The 20224-nt window shown below is 39.6% G+C and overlaps 1 protein-coding gene and 1 long non-coding RNA gene across 3 annotated transcripts in view; both read left to right on the top strand.

Annotated features, from left to right (window-relative positions):
• Window positions 1–2799: 2799 nt before the first annotated feature.
• Window positions 2800–5268, top strand: LOC144377815 (uncharacterized). The gene is made up of 3 exons (XR_013438983.1): window positions 2800–3244; window positions 4030–4133; window positions 4271–5268. It is a non-coding gene; the product is annotated as an uncharacterized LOC144377815 (long non-coding RNA).
• A 7982-nt stretch (window positions 5269–13250) lies between these two features.
• The window catches only part of Esr2 (estrogen receptor 2), a 65504-nt gene continuing 58530 nt past the window's right edge, over window positions 13251–20224 (top strand). Inside the window, exon 1 of one of the 2 annotated variants that reach the window (XM_078050040.1) lies at window positions 13251–14151. The gene's annotated coding sequence lies outside the window, so the exon portion shown is untranslated. The remainder of the gene's footprint in view (window positions 14152–20224) is intronic. The other variant, XM_078050041.1, reaches the window with a different exon arrangement.

Genomic DNA, 20224 nt, shown 5'->3' with positions numbered 1-20224 from the left:
GTGCCAAATAATTCCACTTTTACACCATTTTAATGATAGAAGAAAGAGTTTGACAATAATAGTTATCATTTATTGAACACCTACTATACCATAAACATTGTGCCACATGCTTTAGATTATCTCATTTAATTCTCATAAAATGCCTGGGTATTATTCTCCTCCTCCTCCTCCATTTCTTTTTGATCCCCCCCTTTTTTTTCAATAAGGGAAACTGAAGATCAGGGAATTTAAATCATTTGCTTAAAGTCAAAAACTAGTAAGAGAAGGACTGAACAGAAAGCCTCTTAATAAACCTTTTGCCCCAGCTCTGCCAATTACCCTTCATTAATGATAAAAGAGATAAGCTAAAAAGCAATTTTGAGTTTTGGGAAATCCTCAGTATTTCCAACCCAGGAGAAAAAAGTCCATGCCAAAGGACTAGGGAAAGAAGGCTTCTAAAGTATGTTGTTACTATTTGTTTCCAGATGACAACTGATAGCGAGGAATGGGTGTGATTGTGATGGAAGAGGTCATGCACTGTTAAAGAGCCTGGCCTCCAAGCCAGACTCTCTGGGTTTGTATCCCTAAATGTGTTTATAGAGAGTACATCTGGTTGGAGAACCAGGAGTGCATGGCATTAAGCTACTGCTGCCGGTGAACTTTTTATGGATAAAAAGTAGGCTTTAGTGTTGGGGTTATGGCTCAGTGGTAGAGCGTCCATCTAGCATGTGTGAGGCACAGGGTTTGATCCTCAGCACTGAATAAAAATAAATAAATAATGGTATTGTGTCCATCTTCAACTAAAACAAATTTTTTTAAGTGGGTTGATTCCCAAGTATTTTATTGTTTTTGAGGCTTTTGTAAATGGGGTAGTTTTCCTAGTTTCCCTTTCAGAGGATTTGTCACTGATGTACAGAAATACCTTTTACTTATGGGTGTTGATTTTATATCCAGCTACTTTGCTGAATTAATTTATTCTAAAAGTTTTCTGGCGGAATTTTTTTGGATCCTCTAGGTATAGAATCATGTCATTGGCAAATAGTGATACTTTGAGTTCTTCTTTTCCTATCCGTATCCCTTTAATTTCTTTCATCTAATTGCTCTGGCTAGAGTTTCAAGAACTATGTTAAATAGAAGTGGTGAAAGAGGGTATCCCTGTCTTGTTCCAGTTTTTACAGGGAATGCTTTCAGTTTTTCTCCATTTAGAATGATGGTACCCTTGAGCTTAGCATAGATAGCTTTTACAATGTTGAGACATGTTCCTGTTATCCCTAGTTTTTCTATTGTTTTGAACATGAAGCAGTGCTGTATTTTGTCAAATGCTTTTTCTGCATCTATTGAGATGATCATATGATTCTTATCTTTAAGTCTACTGATGTGATGAATTACATTTGTTGGTTTCCATATGTTGAACCAATGTTTATCCTGAGATGAACCCCACTTGACTGTGGTACACTATATTTTTAATAAGTTTTGTATTCTATTTTTCAGAATTTTATTGAGAATTTTTGCATCTATGTTTATTAGAGATATTGGTCTGAAGTTTTCTTTCTTTGATGTATCTTTTATCTGGTTTTGGAATCAGGGTGATATTGGCTTCACAGAATGAGTTTGGAAGTGTTCCCCCTTTTTCTATTTCTTGTAATAATTTGAGGAATGTTGATATTAGTTTTTCTTTGAAGGTCTTGTAGACTCAGCTGTGTATCCATCTGGTCCTGGGCTTTTCTTGATTGGTAGGCTTCTGATAACATCTTCTATTTCCATGCTTGAAATTAATCTGTTTAACTTGTGTATATATCATCCTGATTCAGTTTTGGCAAATCATATGACTTTAGAAATTTGTTGATGCCTTCAATATGAAAGACCTCTACAATGAAAACTAAAGAAGACTAAAGAAATTAAAGAAGACCTTAGAAGATGGAAAGATCTCCCTTGTTCTTGGATAGGCAGAATATTGTCAAAATGAAAAAATATTACCCAAAGCACTATACAGATTTAATGCAATTCCAATAAAAAATCCCAATGATATTCCTCATAGAAATGAAAAAGCAATCATGAAATTCATCTGGAAAAATAAGAGACCCAGAATAGCCAAAGCAATCCTTAGCAAGAAAAACGAAGCAGGAGGCATCACAATATCAGATGTTAAATTATATCACAGAGCCATAGTAACAAAAAACAGCATGGTATTGGCACCAAAACAGACATGTAGACCAATAGTACAGAATAGAAGACACAGAGACAAACCTACACAAATATAGTTATCTCATATTAGACAAGGGGGGTTAAAACATATATTGGCAAAAAGATAACCTCTTCAACAAATGGTGCTGGGAAAACTGGAAATCCAAATGTAGGAAAATGAAATTAAACCCCTGTCTCTCACCATGCACAAAACTCAACCCAAAGTGGGTCAAGGACCTAGAAATTAGACCAGAGACCCTGGGCCTAATAGAAGAAAAAGTAGGCCCAAACCTTCATTATGTTGGATTAGGCCCCAACTTTAACAAGACTCCTATAGTGCAAGAAATAAAATCAAGAATCAATAAATGGGATGGATTCACACTGAAAAGCTTCTTTTCTACAAAAGAAACAATCAGTGAGATAGATAGAGAGACTTCAGAAAGGGAGCAAACTTTTACCACACACACATCATATAGAGCACTAATCTGCAGGGCATATAAAGAAGTCAAAAAACTTAACACACCAAAAAACTGAATAACACAATCAATAAATGGGTAAAGGAATGAACAGACACTTCTCAGAAGATGATATATAATCAAATTAACAAATATATGAAAAAATGTTCAACATCTCTAGTAATTAGAGAAATGCAAATCAATACTACTCTAAGATTTCATCTCGCTCCAGTCAGAATGGCAGATATTAAGAATACAAACAACAATAAGTGTTGGCAAGGATGTGGGGGAAAAGGCACATTCATACATTGCTGGTGGGACTGCAAATTGGTCCAACCAATCTGAAAAGCAGTATGGAGATTCCTTGGTAAACTTTGACCCAGCTATCCCACTTCTCAGTTTATACCCAAAGGAGTTAAAAACAACATGTGGCTGAGTCCACATCAGTGTTTATCGCAGCAGCACAATTAACAATAGCTAAATTGTAGAACCAACCTAGATGCCCTTTAATAGATGAATGGATAACGAAACTGTGGTACATATACACAATGGAATATTACTCAGCATTAAAAAAGAATAAAATCATGGCATTTGCAGGTAAATGGATGGAGTTGGAGAATATCATGGTAAGTGAAATAAGTCAATCCTAAAAAACCAAAAGCAGAATGTTTTCTCTGATACGTGGATTCTAATCCATAATGGGGGTAGGGTGGGGAGCTTGGGAGGAATGGAAGAACTTTAGAATGGGCAAAGGGGAGGGAGGGGATGGGAGGGGGCATAGGGGTAGGAGAGATTGTGGAATGAGATGGACATTATTATTCTAAGTACATGTATGAAGATGGTGTGACCCTCACTTTGTATACAACCAGAGACATGAAAAATTGTGCTCTATATGTGTACTATGAATTGAAATGCATTCTGCTGTCATGTATTTTAAAAAAGAAAAAAAAAAGTGGGATTTAGCTGAGCACAGTGGGAAGCTCTTCTGTTATCCCAGCAGTTCCAGAAGCTAAGGCAGGAGGATCACAAGTTCAAAGCCAGTTTAGCAATTTAATGAGGCCCTAAGCAACTCAGTGAGACCCTGTTTCAAGATAAAAAATAAAAAAAGGGCTGGGGGTGCTGAGATGGTGGCTCAGTGGTAGAACGCTCACCTTGCACGTGTGAGACCCTGGATTTCATCCTCAGCACCACATGAAAAAAATAAATAAGTGAAATAAAGATATTGTGTTCAACTAAAAAATAATTTTTTTTAAAGGGCTGGGATGTGGCTAAGTGGTTAAGCACCCCTGTGTTCAATCTCCTATACCAAATTTAAAAAAAAAAAAAGCATTTGATAAAATCCAATCTCCATTCCTAATAAAATCTTTCTCAACAAACTAAGTATATATAAGGACCCTTTGTCTTTCTCTAGGCCTCATGTCCTTGAAACAACATCCAGTTAGCAGCCAAAAGCTGTGAAAGTTTGTGTTTCTGCTGATATCAGAGATGGACAGAATTTTGAAGGACAGGACCAAGGTGAGCAACAGAAGCGCTTAGTTAAAAGACAGGGATAGAATTAACTTGCCTAATTCTTCCTAAGAACTAAACTGTAATTGCTTCTTACTTAATGAAGTATTATTTTCCTCTAGTCCCGTTTTCTTACCTCCATTCAGGTTCTAATTCATGCTTCCAGAGCGACCCAGGAATTAGCACTGTATCTGCAACAGCTAAGGAATATTCTACAATATTTGTTGGGGTGCAGCAGAGCGTCGGAGGGGAGAAACCACACAAGAGACTCACTTCATGCAATCGCAGGGGGGAAGTTTATTGAGGATCCTGTTCCAGCGCGCTGGGACTCTGTGCCCACTCAAGAAGGGAGAGCGGCTCAGAGCCCAGAGCAGAGTTCAAGTGGAGCTTAAGTACACTTTTTGGAGAGGGTGGGGGGCTTTGCATACATCAGAACAAATCATCACGAGGCGCGGGAAAATTGAACAACAACCCTGAGTCAGGATTAGTGCATACATTGGCGGGAACAATTAGGGCAGGAGTGATTGGTGCTCCTAGGTGGGGTACACATTCAAACTGATTGGTTTAGGTCCTGCAATGCCTATGTGCCAAGCAACTCGGAACCCTTAGCTATTAAACAACCAGAAAGTCAGTGGAAATATTTACTGGGCAGTTCCAGTATTGTCCTAACAGCTACAGGGATTACAGGTTTTGGGGGTAGCAGAGGGACTCTAACAATACTAGTCTTTTACTTTTTAACCCAATCCCTGCACTTTGGAAACTTTAGGATGCCTGGTCTTTTACACTTTAACTCAGGCTCTGCGGCTTAGAATCAGCTTGGAAATTTTACCTTTACATATTAAATAGTTCATCTTGATTCTTAAGATGAACTAGACTATGTCTAGGTCTAAACATAACATGCATGTTTCTTTTTTTAAATATTTTGTTTATTTTTATGTGGTGCTATCAAACCTAGTGCCTCACAGGTGTGAGGCAAGCACTCTGCCACTGAGCCACAACCCCAGCTCCTGCATGTTTCTTTATTGCATCAATCAAATGGGCATTAAATGCTATAATTGTGACTGCTTTCATTTTTATAAAATATTCCATGTCATAGTTCCAATTTTAAAATTTTAGTTTTATTAAAAATCTTTATTTTATTAAATATGACTTGCATTTTACCTTTAATAATTCTCTTTTCTTTCTTTCTTTTTTTGGTATTGAAGATTGAATCCAAAGGGTGCTTTACTACTGAGCTAAATCCCAGTCCTATATTTTTTTTTTTTTCTGGATGTTTGGGGTGGGGTGGGGGCGGGGCCAGGGTCTTGCCTAGTTGCTGAGGCTGGCCTTGAGCTTGTGAACCTAAGCTGGGAGTCCAGGCATACACCACTATATCCTGCTACCTGTTAATTTCCATAAGCAGTTTTTAATTTACATTTTTGGTGGTGTTAGGGATGGAACCTAGGGTCTTGCCCATACCAGTCTGTATTACATTCCCAGCCTAGCTTATAAGCAGTTTTTAATATTTAAGAAGAAAAATAGCTCTTTTGAAAACATTTAACATTATTTTAACTTATTTATTTTAAAACTTTTTCTTTTTGGATAAATATACATTCAAATTTTGTTCATTTTGAAATTACAATTTGAAAAACAATCACATTTTACTTTTTATCCTTTAGATAATGGAACATAAGTTACATAAAAACTCAATTATAACAAAATAATTAATGGGTTTTTAAAATAAAGGCAAGAGATATAAATTCTGTGGAGTAATTATGATTTAAATATGTGTTCATGTTATTACTGATTCAAATCTTGCTGCTTCATCATCAAAACCCAGACATACACAATAGTAATAGAACCTAGTTCTTTGATATTTTGCCAACTTTCAGTCCTAGCAAAGCACAGCTTTTTATACTACAGCCCCCTCCCCTGCCAAACCCCAGGACTGGGAATTGAACCCAGGCCACCTTGCAGGATAGCCAAGGGCCCTACAACTGAGCTACACTCCTAGCCCTACACAAAATTCTCAGTTTCGTCATTTCAAAGGTACATTGAAAATATAAAATACATTTTATTAGCTTGATTTTTCATGTTTCAAAATTAAGACACGTGTGAGCCTCCATTTGTAAGCTTACCTGGGATGTCACAAGTATGAGAGACTGGCCTGAAAAGAGCCTGTGTGGAAATTCACCTGAATGCGAGCCCTTCCTGGCTATTTTCCTTGCCTTCCTTTTGTGCTGCTCTTGGAAATTAGTTGAATAAGCCACTAAATATTGTGTTAACGCGTCACACATTATCACATGATGATTTAAAAACAAACAGGAATCTGGCTAGTTGTACTCTTTCCCATCCACTAGAGGGAGGCATGAACCTGCTGTGGAAAGCTAACACTTGATTCTATAACTAGAAAGTGTGGCAACTCTGTGGAAGGTGGTCTTTTGTAGAATTTGAGCCCTTAATAAATCTGTGCAGGACTGGAGTGGGGGGGAGGGAAGCTACAGGGGGTTAAATGCAAGAGAATGCTCCTGCGCTCAGGAGAACACAGGTGAACTCCAGTTCTATTGCTGACAGGAGATAAATGTTGTGCCAGTAAACCAGCTTGCAAAAAACAACAAAATGCTTATTTGCTGATTGCATATAGTGTTTATGGATTTCCATAGAGAGAAATATAATATTCAGATTAAGCCATGTTCTGAAAACCAGAGAACTGCCAGGAAGCGTTCATGACAAACACCCTGTAGTGTTCTGAAGGAAACCGACAGGAGCACCTGTGAGCTACCTTCTGGCCAGAAGGAATCTTGATCCTATGGTCGATTTCAAGCTGCCACTGGTATAACAACCAAGTTTCAGATTCCTTGGATAGTCAGCTCTCTTGCGCCAGTGTGAGTGGGTCTTAGTAAACTTTCCTTTAAAATTGGGGTGATAACTTTGCCCACTATGTAGATTCAACTACATAGTAGACATGTGAGCACATTAGACATTTCCTTCACTAAGGTGCTTGTGCAAAATGCGTATCCCCAACCCCTGTCCCAGAGGAGCCTGATTTAGAACCTTCTAGGGAGAATCTGTATTCTAAATAAGTGAACCAGGTGACACTTGTGACCCAGGGATATGGGGAAAATGGGCTCTATTCCCCCCCCCCCCGCCCCCGCCCCCTATATGTGGCTAATTGAACCCAGGGCTTCATGAATGCTAGGCAAGCATCCTACCACTGAGCTACATCTCCAACACTAAATTGCTTTTATAGATGAGTCTGATGTCAGTATGTCAGACTGACTCACTTCATGATCGGGCCTGCTTGAGGAAGTGGATGCAGAGAACTCAACGAAGGGCATGATTCCCCGGCTACCTTCTCTACCCTCAGCCTGCTGCTTTCCCTTCTTAGGGTCAAGGCTTCCTTACATCTGGGAAGCCCTTTGTTCCAAAGATCTCTGGGTTGTTTTCAAGCAACCATTTATTGAGCCTTTACAAGGTGATAGGCACATTACAATTCATCATTTCTTTTAATTCTCACAACATTTTTGTGACAGATTCTTCTACTATTCCCATTTTACAGAGAAACATCAAAGAGGTCAGGAGAGTGTTCAAGCCCACACAGCTGGGAAGTGGTTGAGCTAAAAACCGACCCCCCGGCTCTGGCTTCCATTCTGACCTGTCTGCACAGAGGCCTGTGTTCTCTGTCCTCTGTAGAAGCCCCATGCTCTCTCTCCTCCCAACCATGTTGGGGTGGACAGAGCAAAGGCGGTCATTTCTAGTCTTCAGGTGTCTGAATGAAGCTTCCAGAGCATGAGAGTGGAAGAACGAGGGACTCCAAAGGAAGGATGCAAGACTGGGCCTGAAAAACCTATAGAATTTAGAGACCCCAGGGAAGCTAGGAAATCTCTAGGTCTGAAATCCATTCAGCTCAGGTAAGGAGCTCTGGGAGTGACTATGAAGTTCTAAGAGGAACCTAAAACTGCAGAAGGAACTTCCGAAAAGTCCATATAATTCTCACTCATTTCTCACTTATCATTTGTTAATAGGCAGGGATGTCTTTCTTGTATATTTTGTTCTCTCCCCATAACTAGAGAATAAAGCCTTAGGGATAACAGCAATACAGAGAAAATGAGCTTTGTAGTGGAACAGATCCGATTTGGACTCTGTTACTTACTACCTGTGTGATGTTGGGCAAGGTATTTCTCTGAATGTTAGTCTTCTCTGTAAATTGAGAGCATAAACAGTACCTACCTTGGCAGATTGTTTTGAGGGTTACTATTGTTTGGATCTTTTTTTTTTTTTTTTAAAGAGAGAGTGAGAGAGGAGAGAGAGAGAGAGAGAGAGAGAGAGAGAGAGAGAGAATTTTTAATATTTATTTTTTAGTTCACGGCGGACACAACATCTTTGTTGATATGTGGTGCTGAGGATCGAACCCGGGCCGCACGCATGCCAGGCGAGTGCGCTACCGCTTGAGCCACATCCCCAGCCCCTATAGTTTGGATCTTGAATGTCCCCCAAAGGCCTATGTTTTGAAGACTTGGTCACCAGCTCATGGTATTACTGAAGATGGTGGAATCTTTAGAAGTTGGAATCTGGTAGGAGGAAGTTAGGTCATTGGGGGGAGGCCTGAAAGGAGATATTGGGATCACAGACCCTCCTCTTGTTCTCTTTTTATTAATGTGTATGTGGGGGGGGGTACTAGAGACTTAATTCAGGGGTGCTCTATCATTGAGCTACATCCCTAGCCATTTTTGTTTTGAGACAGGGTCTCACTAAGTTGCTGAGGGTTTCACTAAGTTTGCCCAGATGGGCCTTGAACTTGCAATCTTCCTGCCTCAGTCTCCTGAGTGGCTGAGATTACAGGTGTGCACCACTGCACCAGACCTCTTGTCTCTTTTGTTTCCCAGCTCCTCTAATTGGGCAGGTTCCTATGCCATGCATTTTGGTGATGATGAGCTACCTGGCCACAAGCCCAAAAGCAATAGGACCAACCAACCATGGACTGAAATCTCCAAAACTGTGAGCCCAAATAAACTTCTTCCCTTTTAAGTTGACTATCTCGGGTATTTTGTTACAGTCATGGAAAGCCAAATTAGACAAGGATTAAGTGAAATAGAGCAGGTAGAGGTTTTTGCAAGTAATGGCTGAATGAATAGAAATTGTGTCTCCCTGTTCCTTTTCCCCTTTGAGAGCAAACACACTTATAAGTATCTCAGGTATACACTTAAAGCAACACATTTTAAGTGTCTCAGGTAGACACTTAAAGCTTTATAATTTTTCAGCATTAAAGGGACTTTTCCACAAGGAGATAAATGTGTGGCAAGAAGCTATTCTTCAAGAAAAGCATTTTATGAAAGAATAAATGTTATATCAACTGTCAGAAAAAAATGTAAAGCAAAAAGAACTAAAGCAGCTGTCAAGAATTTTCTCCCTTGAATGGTAGTTTAGACTGAGATGGTGTGGGAGGACCGAGGTAGGCAGGGATGGGATGGGGTCTGGCTGACAAGCCTAAGAGGCACCAGCTCTGGCAGTGGACATTAGGAATCCAGGGGGTAGTGATTTGGGAATCAAATCTCCTGTGAGGTGTATGCCTATCTACGAATCAGATGGCCTGTGTTCCTATATAAAGTTGTGTTTTCCAATAGCTGAGGAGTTGCTTAGAGAGAGAAGTTCATTTTATGATTGGGGTTACCAACAAAGGAGGGAATTCGATGATAGAGAAGAAAATAATTTATTTCTTTGGTTTGGCTCATTCAATTAAGAAATAACATATGTGAAAGAAATGCCTTCTCTCTGGGCACAAAAGATTGGGTCTGCATTTTCCTTTGAGGTAGTAAATGTCATCTTTCCTTTTAAAAAACTGATGCATAATTGTACCATGTGATATTTCATATATGTGATCAAATCAGGGTAATCATCTCAAATGTTTATCATTTCTTTGCATTGAGCACATTCAAAATTCTCTAGTTATTTTGACATATAAAATTACTGCTAACCGTGGTGACTCGGCTGTGATATGGAACTCTAGAACTTATATTCCTCCTCTTAACTATAATTTTGTATCCTTTAACCAACCTTTCCAGGTCTGGATTTTTATAAAAGCCATTTATGCAAAGTGCACCACTAGGGAGTTAGTTGATGTGGGTCTAAAGGACATAAGAGGCATTCCTAGTAACTTTCTATAATATGAATGAACAACTTGAAAATGTTAAACACATTTACAAGAAGCAGCAGAAAAAATTTTAGTCAACTTTTAAAAATCACTAAACTGTGAAATCAGACAGTCAGACTCTGTTGTCTTACACCATGTCTATCTATCCATCTTTTCCTTTTTGACCTCATTTTTGAGAAATTTACACTGTCTGACCTGATATTAGTATTATTTTATTCTGAATCAGAAAAGGTAAGGAAACTGCATTTCAGAATTGCATTTGAGTCATTTGTGAAATTGCATCTTACAATTTGCCACCATTTCTAGCAGTTCTTTAACATTTTCTTTCTTGACTGGGTGTTCACGTTCATGCCTCCAGGGTCTAATTTCCCTTCTGGTTCACAAGAGAGAATTGCTTTAATCAGAGCTGGATTAAGACAGGAGTATTTATTCTTCAGGTTGTTTGATTTCAAGTGGATAGAACATTAGGAACCCAAAGTATGCAAGAGGTTTGTGTGAAATCCAAGTCCCTTTGAGGAACAGTCCACAGGACAAGTCATTTAACCTGTTTATTTACAAATGTCAAGGAACAAGACTAAGATAAATGAGGGTGACTTATGGGAGAGGTGGCTGCAGATATTGATTGCTGAGGTGGTTCATTTAAACTGCGGGTCAAAGAAACGTGTCCCGTGTCCTGGACACCCAGATATTAGGTCATATCTACCTTGCTGCTTTTGTCCTTGATCATTTTATTGAGGATTGTATTCAAACACAGGTCAGTAAAGAATAAGTTATGTAAATATGCTCACAGGTGGTCAGGCCTAGACCACAATTTGGCAAAATTTCATTCAACAATACCTGGGCTCTATGGGACAGAGAGGTCTTCATGTATGTACCAAAGAAGGAAAACATCACGTGGTAACAGTGGAAAAGCATGGGATTAGCAGAGGAGCAGGAAAGCTTGAGTTGTAATTTTTCATTTTAGCATATGCATGTGGGTGAACTCACAGGAAAAAAAAAAAAGTCAGGTTCAGTTTCCCTATCCATAAAACAGGGATAGTCCCCGGGAATCTGTGAAGATTAAGGGAAATGAAAATGAACCAACCTGGCAAGTCTGCCTGCTGTGGCACTTCAGCACAGCTATACTTCCCGGATAGAGCAGGAGCTTACCTCACAGGTGGCAGGAGGTGTTGAGGCAGGGTTTGTATGCAGGAGGGTTAAGGTTCTGCACAGAGGAGATGTGCCAGCCATCTTTATTTGTGATCAAGTGCAGGTATGGTAAGGAGGTAAATAGGGCCTCATGCCCTGTCCTGGGTTCAAGTCCTTGTCAGCCAGTGACAAGCCATGTAATCTTAAATAACTCACAGCCTTCCTGAACATCCATTTTTTTCAACCATAAAATGGGAATAATTAATAGTAGAATTTTTACTTTATATATTTGTTGTATCTAAACCTGTCTATGAAGCCACTCTTGCTACTGGGTTCTTTTCTTTTCATGTAGCTTCAGGTAGCTGATATAAGCTCTGTGATTCTCAGTGTCTCATCTGAAAAGTGGGGTCAATAATATCTATTTACAAACCTGGTGTGAGGATTAAGTGAAATTCTGTGCTAGTGCTCAGCATACAGTGTGGCATGATGTAGGTAGCTGATAGATGGCAGTTTTCCTTACCCTCACACCGTTTTTTCCTTGCCTATTGGCTCATGACTGAAATTCCTTCATTACAGTTTCCATCCCAGAGGTATTAAGTTAACAAGCAAGTACCACCTAATAGAACTGGCTATCATTTGAAATTTTTCTTTAAGGTAGAAAAGAGGAAGGAGCACATGGGTATGGGACTATCTAGAGAGACACCCCAGATGGGGTTGGGGAAGCTGAGATTGGCAAAAATAGAACATCTTGGCCTTTACAAATTTTCACCAGGTGAAGTGCACCAGCTATCCACTCTACTGTACAAACTAACTTCAGTGCCTCAGGATTAGGGAACTGTCTTACAATCTGAAAGAAACCAGAACTCTTGGCTTTAATGAAAATTGGATGGGGGTGGGGTACAGTAGAGACTTGATAAACTCCTCCATATTTGAAGCCTTCTTTACTACCTGTGGACCTCATTCTTATAAACACAGAGCACAGAAGGGTCCTTCGAAGCTATGTTTGGCTAAATCCCAGTTGAGGCTGGCCCTGTAAAAGGTTCCTTCCAAATGGCCCCTTGGTGTTCCTCCATTAGAGATACAGATCCCATCAAGAACCATGTCCCAGGGCTGGAGCTGGAGCTCAGCGACAGAGAGCTTTCCTAGCATCTGTGAGGCACTGGGTTTGATCCTTAGCATCACATAAAAATGAAACAAATAAAAGCATGCTGTCCATCTATGACTACAAAAAAAAAAAATTAAAACAAACAACCCCCATCCCCAAACCCAAGTCCCAGCCCAAGTGTAGTGGCCCTGGCCTGTAATGCCAGTTACCTGGGAGGCTGAGTCAGAAGTTGTCAGCCTCAGCAATTTAGCAAGACCCCCATTTCAACAAATAAAAAGGATTAGGGATGTAGCTCAGTGGTAGAGTGGTTGCCTAGCATGGGTTTGATCCCCAGTACCAAGTCTCTTATGCCGTGTGTGGATGGTTTAACTATCAATTAGGCACAGGTGTGACACGGGGGGGGGGGGGCGCGGGCTCCCACTGGATTATGGGACATCCAGCCGTCAAAAGCTGACTTGAAGCCTGCTCTTTCTTAACATCTAGAGATAGTGAGGTTCCTAGTCTTCACCCAGTGGAGTCACAGCCAGTCGGGTGAGGAGAATCGGAGATGCCAGCAGGGGGCGCACGAGACCCTCTCCAGGAGAGAGGGGTGAGCCGAGACCAAGTCTATGAAGAGGGGCGCAGCCCCGGCGGAGGCACAGATTTTCCCGTCGGTGAGTTAGTGAAGACACCTGGGATCTTAGATCTAGCCCCGAAGGCCCTCCTAGCCAGCCTCTGGGATGTGAGAGTTCATGTCTGCAGCAGTCCATGGCTTTGCCTCTCAGCTTGCTGCTGGGGATCTAGCAAATCCACAGCCCTCTAGTTTCACTCCTAGGGATTTATTTACTTATTTACTTATTGCTGTGCCGGGGATCCAACCGAGGGCCTCCACTCGCCCCACGCAAGCGATCTACCACTGAGCTACACCCCTGGGGTTCCCCCACCCAAGTGCAATACTGGATTCTTACAGAGCCAGGAATGTAATGATACCCACGTGGGTTCTGGTTCCGAGACAGCATCCATAACGTGAGACCCGCGACCGGTAGCATCAGTCCCAGTAGCAGGCGGGACCTGATTAGAAATGCTCATCCCCAGTCTTCACGTCGGCCCTCCTGCATCTGAGAGTCTAGGCACAGGCAGGGGGAACCCGGTCTGCGCTTCACGACCCTTGCGGGGAACCCTTAAGGCGGCGCCAGGGCCAGAGCCCCTTCTCCGGGGCCGCCCCCTTTGTGGATCTTCAGGCAGAGCTCCCGGTCCTCCTACCGTCTCCCGCTCGTGGTCACGTGAGCTCACAAACTAACCCCCACACCCTCTTCTCGGTGTTTAAAAGGAAGAAGAGGCTCCTCGTTAAGTCGTGGGCGATCTCTCCAGCTGCTGGCCCTTTTGACAGTCTCTGCACCCCTGCCGCGAGGCCGTGGGAAACGCCGAGGCTGCAAGAACCACCTCTGGACACTTGCAGGGTGGAGAGGTGGCCGCCAGAGCTGGGGCGAGAGGGACCCTCGTGTGTGGCGACGGACATTCCTGGCATCCGGGGCTGCGGGTAAAGGCTGGCGACAGGGCAGGGTTGGAGTTGCGCTCACTTTCTACAGCAGGTGGCCGGGAGCCAGCTCCGGGAGTGGAACTTCTCCTAGGAAAGCACGTGTGGATATTTTAGAGAATGCAAGGCCGGCGTGTTTACCTGTAAGGTAGGTGCCCCCTTCGTCAAGGTGTGATTTAATTGTCATGACTTTGAAATTCTGCGGTGAGAAACCAGTAATATTGTGTGACCAATAAAAGTAAGACAAATCCAACCTCCCCCACCCACCCCGGGGCCGGGGATCAAAAGCAAGGGTAATCTACCCCTGAATTTTAAAGCCCAGCTTTTTAATTTTTAAATTTTGAGACAGAATCTTGCCAAATTCCGGAGGCTGGCTTTGAATTTGCAATCCTCCTGCCTCAGCTTCTGGAGCTGCTGTGATTTCAGGCGCGTGCCGCCACTCTGGGCTCCAGCCTTGGAAACTACTGGTAACAGAAGTTTTGTGCTTTGATTACATATCTTCACTTTAGACGCCAGCAAGTTAACTTACTCCGTTTGTGCTTATGATTTTCTGGTTGGGTGTTATAATATAAATGTCTTTTAAAAAGAAAAAAGGATCCTGTTTTGTGTTTTTCTTTTTGGTCCTCTATGATTTCCCCACTGTGGGTGAAATGAATACAGTGGACTTCAGCATGACGCTTCCCGCTTGAGTTTTATGAACCGGGAGAGTGCATGTCTCAGGCAGACAACCAGTGCTTTAAAAATGTGTTAACCGACGTTTCTCAGCCATATCAGAAATAGGTTTACTTATTTACTGGGCAGAGGGAACGACATTAAATCTGGTCTCTTATTTGCTGAAGAGGAATCCAACTGTTGCCTCCTCACACTTTGCATTATCCACGGTGTCATATTGAAGTACAAAATCAGGTCAAGTGAATATTACTTTTAAAGAGCTTTGACTTTGAGTGGAATTTTGTTTAGGAAAGTAAGGTTGACTTAGTTTTATCTTCTTCTGAAGAGTAGGTTTTTGTTTTGGTGTAGTATGCAGCACTTTGGAGAAAAGATATTGCCTTTCTTTGTTATAGTTCTAGTATTCCCATGGGCATTCCATTAGAAATTTTTATGTCTGCTGTAAGTTTCTAAACTCACAATGGCTATTTTCCTTTTTTTGTGTGTGAGAAAGATGTTTGTTATTTTAAAAGTGAACATGTGAAAGAGAAGGTGTGTACTTGGATTTGGTTATTAGTGGATGTATTGTGACCATGAAAAAAAAATGATATATTTCTTTGGCTTTTCCCCCCTCTGGAGAAAAATCTCTATTTCTACATACATTCTAGAAGGGGGGAAATGTAGATTTCTTCATCATTAGGTGTGCAGACATAAGCTTTAGGATTCCTGTTTTGCATTCATTTCTTTAGATGAATCTAAAACACTCTTATTTGAAAGTAATATCTTATAGCATTTAAGTCTTGCTTAAGGCATATAAATCTTTAAAATCAATTAAAAATAACACATTTCATGGTTTTGAGGGTCTGGAATGAATCTACCTTTTACATTTTAAAAATATATTTATAATACCGATAAGTCAAAACAGTAAATTCAACTTATAAAAATATAATTAGCATTTAAAAGATATTGAAATGTCCCTTTTGAGGAACAAGACTGCAATTTTCTATAAATGTGTATCTAACAGGTAATGATTCAAAATACATCCTATGTTAATTTTATTTGTTCTGAGTAATTTTATGAAACATATGTATGAAAATATATAAAATATCGAAGACTAACCTTGAATCATTTACTGGTAAATTATTATGTCTAGAGACCTTGAGAACTGTTTACTTGAATATTTGGCTTCATAATTCAATCAAGTATGTTGTTTTAGACATAATGACATTTGAAAAAAATTCAGACTTAGTATTGTTTACATGCAGTTATATTTGGCCTTTTTAGGTGTGTCACTGTATGAATTATGACTGAAGGAGTTCTCATTTTGGAAGATAATGTGAACATTTTTTTGTTGATGTTTTGTGTTTTTTCTTTTTTTGGGGGGTGAGGTGCTGGGGATTGAACCCAGAGGTGCTTTACCACAGAGGTACATCCCCAGCCCTTTTTATTTTTTATTTTGAGACAGGATCCCACTAAGTTGCTTAGGCCCTCACTAAGTTGCTGAGGCTGGTCTTGAACTTGCCACCCTTCTTCCTCAGCCTCCCAAGTCACTGGGATTTCAGGTGCATACTATGGTACCTAGATCCTGTATACATTTTAAATAGGTGTATGTAAATCGAGTATTGATGATCAGTTCTATGGTTGTTTTAGAGTAATTTTTCTTTATTCTAATTAATATTAAATTGATTGATGGCCTTACCATTTTGCTTTGGAAAAGATACATTTAAAACTCCTGGTTGCCAAACAGATAAATATATCAAGGATGCTCAGTCCTTAAGAAATGTATTTTTAAATCTTTTCCTTGAAATTTCTTCTAGTTTTTTTTCCCCCTTCTAGCTTTTGCTTTGTGAGTGTGAATTTATGACTTTTGTGAGGCATACAAATGTAGAGTGTTTGAATGGAATGCTTAGGGACTGTGATGCACAGGTGGGAGAAGAAAGGGGATGAGTTAGCAAAGTCCTCTCAGTCTTCAGGATTGAGAATGTAGCATCAGGGGCTGTGCATTTTATTTATACATACAAAGTTGACAGGCTACTTAGCAGCCTAGCTATCTGGACCGGTGATAATGGACTTCTATTCAATAGAAATGTAGGAAGTAAAATTAGGAGGCAAAAATATTTGGGGTGGCAATAAGTCATTTTATCTTAAAGGGTCTGGAAATTCTATACCATAGCTACATTCAGTGGGCATGCCAATAGACTGACTTCCCTCTCTTGGATGTGTAATAATACCTAATAGAATGCTTTCACATACAGCATTTCATTTTCTCCTCAGAGAACTATGAAAAGGTGCAGCCCATATAAGCCCCCATTTTTAACTGAGGAAAACGTGGAAGCTCAAGTCATTTATGTGTTTTGTCTAAGACATCTGGCTTTCAGGCAGAGCTGAGACCAAGACCCAGTGTCTGCTGGGTGGTGCTCTCAGCCAGAATATACATAAAAACAGGCTCCGTTTTGACTGATTTCTTATTCTTTAGCTAGATTTATAGGTGCTTTAATAAAATCAGTTTATTATTTTTGGAATGTCTTCCTACTATTTCTAGGGCTGACCTTGGTCGTCTCCATAAAACCACTACCAATACTTGGGATTTTAAAAACTTTTAAGTTTTTTTTTCAGTTTGAGAACCATAATGTGTTCCCCAGCCAGTGCCTTAGGATACCATGCATAATTCCATGTATACAGAAAACTTTTCTGATGAACAAAGATGGGACCTGAGAGGGCCAAACAGGTGTGTGTGTGTGTGTGTGTTGTGCTGGTGGAATGGGAAAGAAAAATCTCTGGATGGAAGACAGGCTTTCACCCCAAAGGACATGGAGCGATCATTTTAGGTTATGGTTACTAATTAAAGAGGATTGTCATAAACGTAATGAGTAATTCTAGAATGTCAGGTTTATGTTCTTTTCTTGGCCAGCTAAACCTCCATGCCTTCCAGGCCCAACAATTAAACTTGTTAGAGAGTATTTTTCCCTATTCTACCAGATATTGTGGTCACTGAGGCCATGCTTGACCTCAAATGATGTGCTGAGAGAATTCCACATTACAATGTTGAAGAAATTGGATCTTTTGAGGATTCTTTCCTTTAACCATTTTGTATCTCCATTTTAGAATAGAAGTACTCAAATAACCAGAATGGGTTTGTTCATTTAGTTTTATAGACCTTTGGTGGAGAAGGCTCCCCTTATGCTGCCTGTGTTCCTATTTACTGCAGTGGTTTAAGTTCATCATCCCTTGTTATGGCTTGGCTTAAGAGAAAAGCACTATGCATTGGCTACCAAGTTTACTAATTTCCCAAGATGCTTTGAGAAATAGTTGTCACATGAATCTGGATACATCCAAAAACTATCCAACCAAATAATAACTTGCTTTTTTATGATCACTCAGTAATCAGTTCTCTAACATTAATTGTCATTGTGCTGGGGATGTGTAGAAATTCTAGAGAAGTTGGGGATAAGTTAACATGTGAGATCTGTATTTTCTAGACAAAGTCATCATAGTACCTGATTAATGGCCTGGATGTATCTTGGGGTTTGCCATTTGTTGGTGTGTGTCTAACAGGTCATTTTAGCATCAATGGACCAACATTTTAGTAACAGGTGAAAATGAGTGATGGAATTGATTCTCTACCCCAGAGGAAGATGTCCTATTCTTTTAAAACTTTGTGTTCATTTTCCAATTAGATAATGGCAAGTGTTATTTCAGGATCATGAATTGCCATGTGACTGTTCTTTACTTTGTGTCAGTTTTTAAGAAGTCTGATGAAAGGAAAAGATGGCAGAGGTTTTTCTGATAGTTTGAGGTGTTGGCTCTGCTGAACTGCTTATGCTAAAGTGCTAATTACATTTCTAATGGGAGATGTAAAGTTGAGACTATCTGAAATTCAGTTAAACCTTGGTTGACCACACATTCATAGAATGTTTTCTTTGTGAAGCCATTTAATTAAAATTTTCATTAATTTTTATTAACTTGAAGTCTTCTATTCAAATTCCTCTAAAATTCACTATTTTCTTGCTTTATAATTTCCTGTATATAATTTAATCTGATGATTGAGAGTGTTATATTTGTCCTTATATAAGTTTATATTGAGCAGTACTTTGTATAAGAAAGAATACTAACCATAGTGACCTTACTAACCTTTGAACATGCTTTTTATTCATTAATTAGGTTGGCCATCTTATTTTTATACTTTTTTAAAGTTCAAGATATATAATATTACCTCCAGATTACATTATATTATGCATTAATGCAATATGTTTTATGCTACCTTAAGTATCTTGCTCTCAATTATTACCATGTATTCTGTTTAAATTTTGTTGTTGAAGTATTCTGAGTGTGTTTTCATTAAATATTTGGCTATATCAGATATGCTCAGATCATATAGCAGAAACAGTGCACTAAAATATGATTGCTAAGGTAAGTTTTGAAAACAAAAGCACAGTGAGCAGATGTATGTGTAGATGGATTGAAATATGAGACATATTTTCAAGACAGACAAATGCCTTTTAACAATACTGTCAGTTCTGAAGCTGCCATCTAATGGTTACTGATTCCTCAATCACCAGCTCCTGTGGTCTCTCCTACATTCAACCACTCACTCTAACCCAGGTCATTTCCATGGATCTGTAAATGAGTTCAAGCACTCTGTTTAAAACTATTCGATAAACAGAAAGTGGTAGAATATAATTCAACCTTAAAAAAGAAGGAAATTCTGACACATGCTACAACATGGGTAAAACTTGAGGACATTACACTAAGTATAATAAGCAGCCTCAAGGGCTGGGGTTTTGGCTCAGTGGTAGAGCACTAACCTAGCACATGTGAGGCCCTGGGTTCAATCTTCCACACCACATATAAATAAATAAAATAAAGGTATTGTGTCCAACTACAACTAAAAAATAAATATTAAAAAAAATGGGCTTCAAAAGGACAAATACTATGTAGTTCCACTTATATGAACTACGTAGTCAAATCTCTGGAGACATAATGTAGAATGGTGGTTTCTAGGGACTAGAAGTGGGGCAAGAGGGAAATAATAGTAAGTAATAAAAAATAAATAATAGAGGGAAATGGAGGAGTTGTTGCTTAACAGGAATAGAATTTTAGTTTTGCAAGATGAAAAGCATCCTAGAGATAGATTTCACAGCAGAGTGAAAGGATTTAACACTGATGAACTGTACAAATAGAAATGGTTAAGATGGTGCTGGTTATGGTAGCCCCTGCCTGTAATCCCAGCTGTTCCAGAGGCTGAGACAGGAGAATCACAAGTTCAAAGCCAACATCTGCATTTTAGCAAGAACCTGTCTCAAATTAGAAAATAATAAAAAGGGCTGGGAATGTAGCAGTAGAGCTCCTCTAGGTTCAATCCCTGGTACTGAAGTGTGGGGTGTTAAATTGGTAAATTTTATGTATATTTTAACACAATTTAAAACTTTGGAAGCTACTAGTTTTAGAAATAGCATTATAGACCATATCTAGCATATTTTCTATTAGGAATCCGAGATTGTATATATAATCAAAAATATAAGTACAGACTGTCCCTAATTTACAATAATTTAATATTTTTCAACTTAATGGGG

This window comes from Ictidomys tridecemlineatus, chromosome 5 (assembly GCF_052094955.1).
Source record: "Ictidomys tridecemlineatus isolate mIctTri1 chromosome 5, mIctTri1.hap1, whole genome shotgun sequence".
Lineage (NCBI taxonomy): Eukaryota > Metazoa > Chordata > Mammalia > Rodentia > Sciuridae > Ictidomys > Ictidomys tridecemlineatus.
The sequence above is the reverse complement of the archived record's forward strand: the minus strand, read 5'-3'. Positions and strand labels throughout refer to the sequence as shown.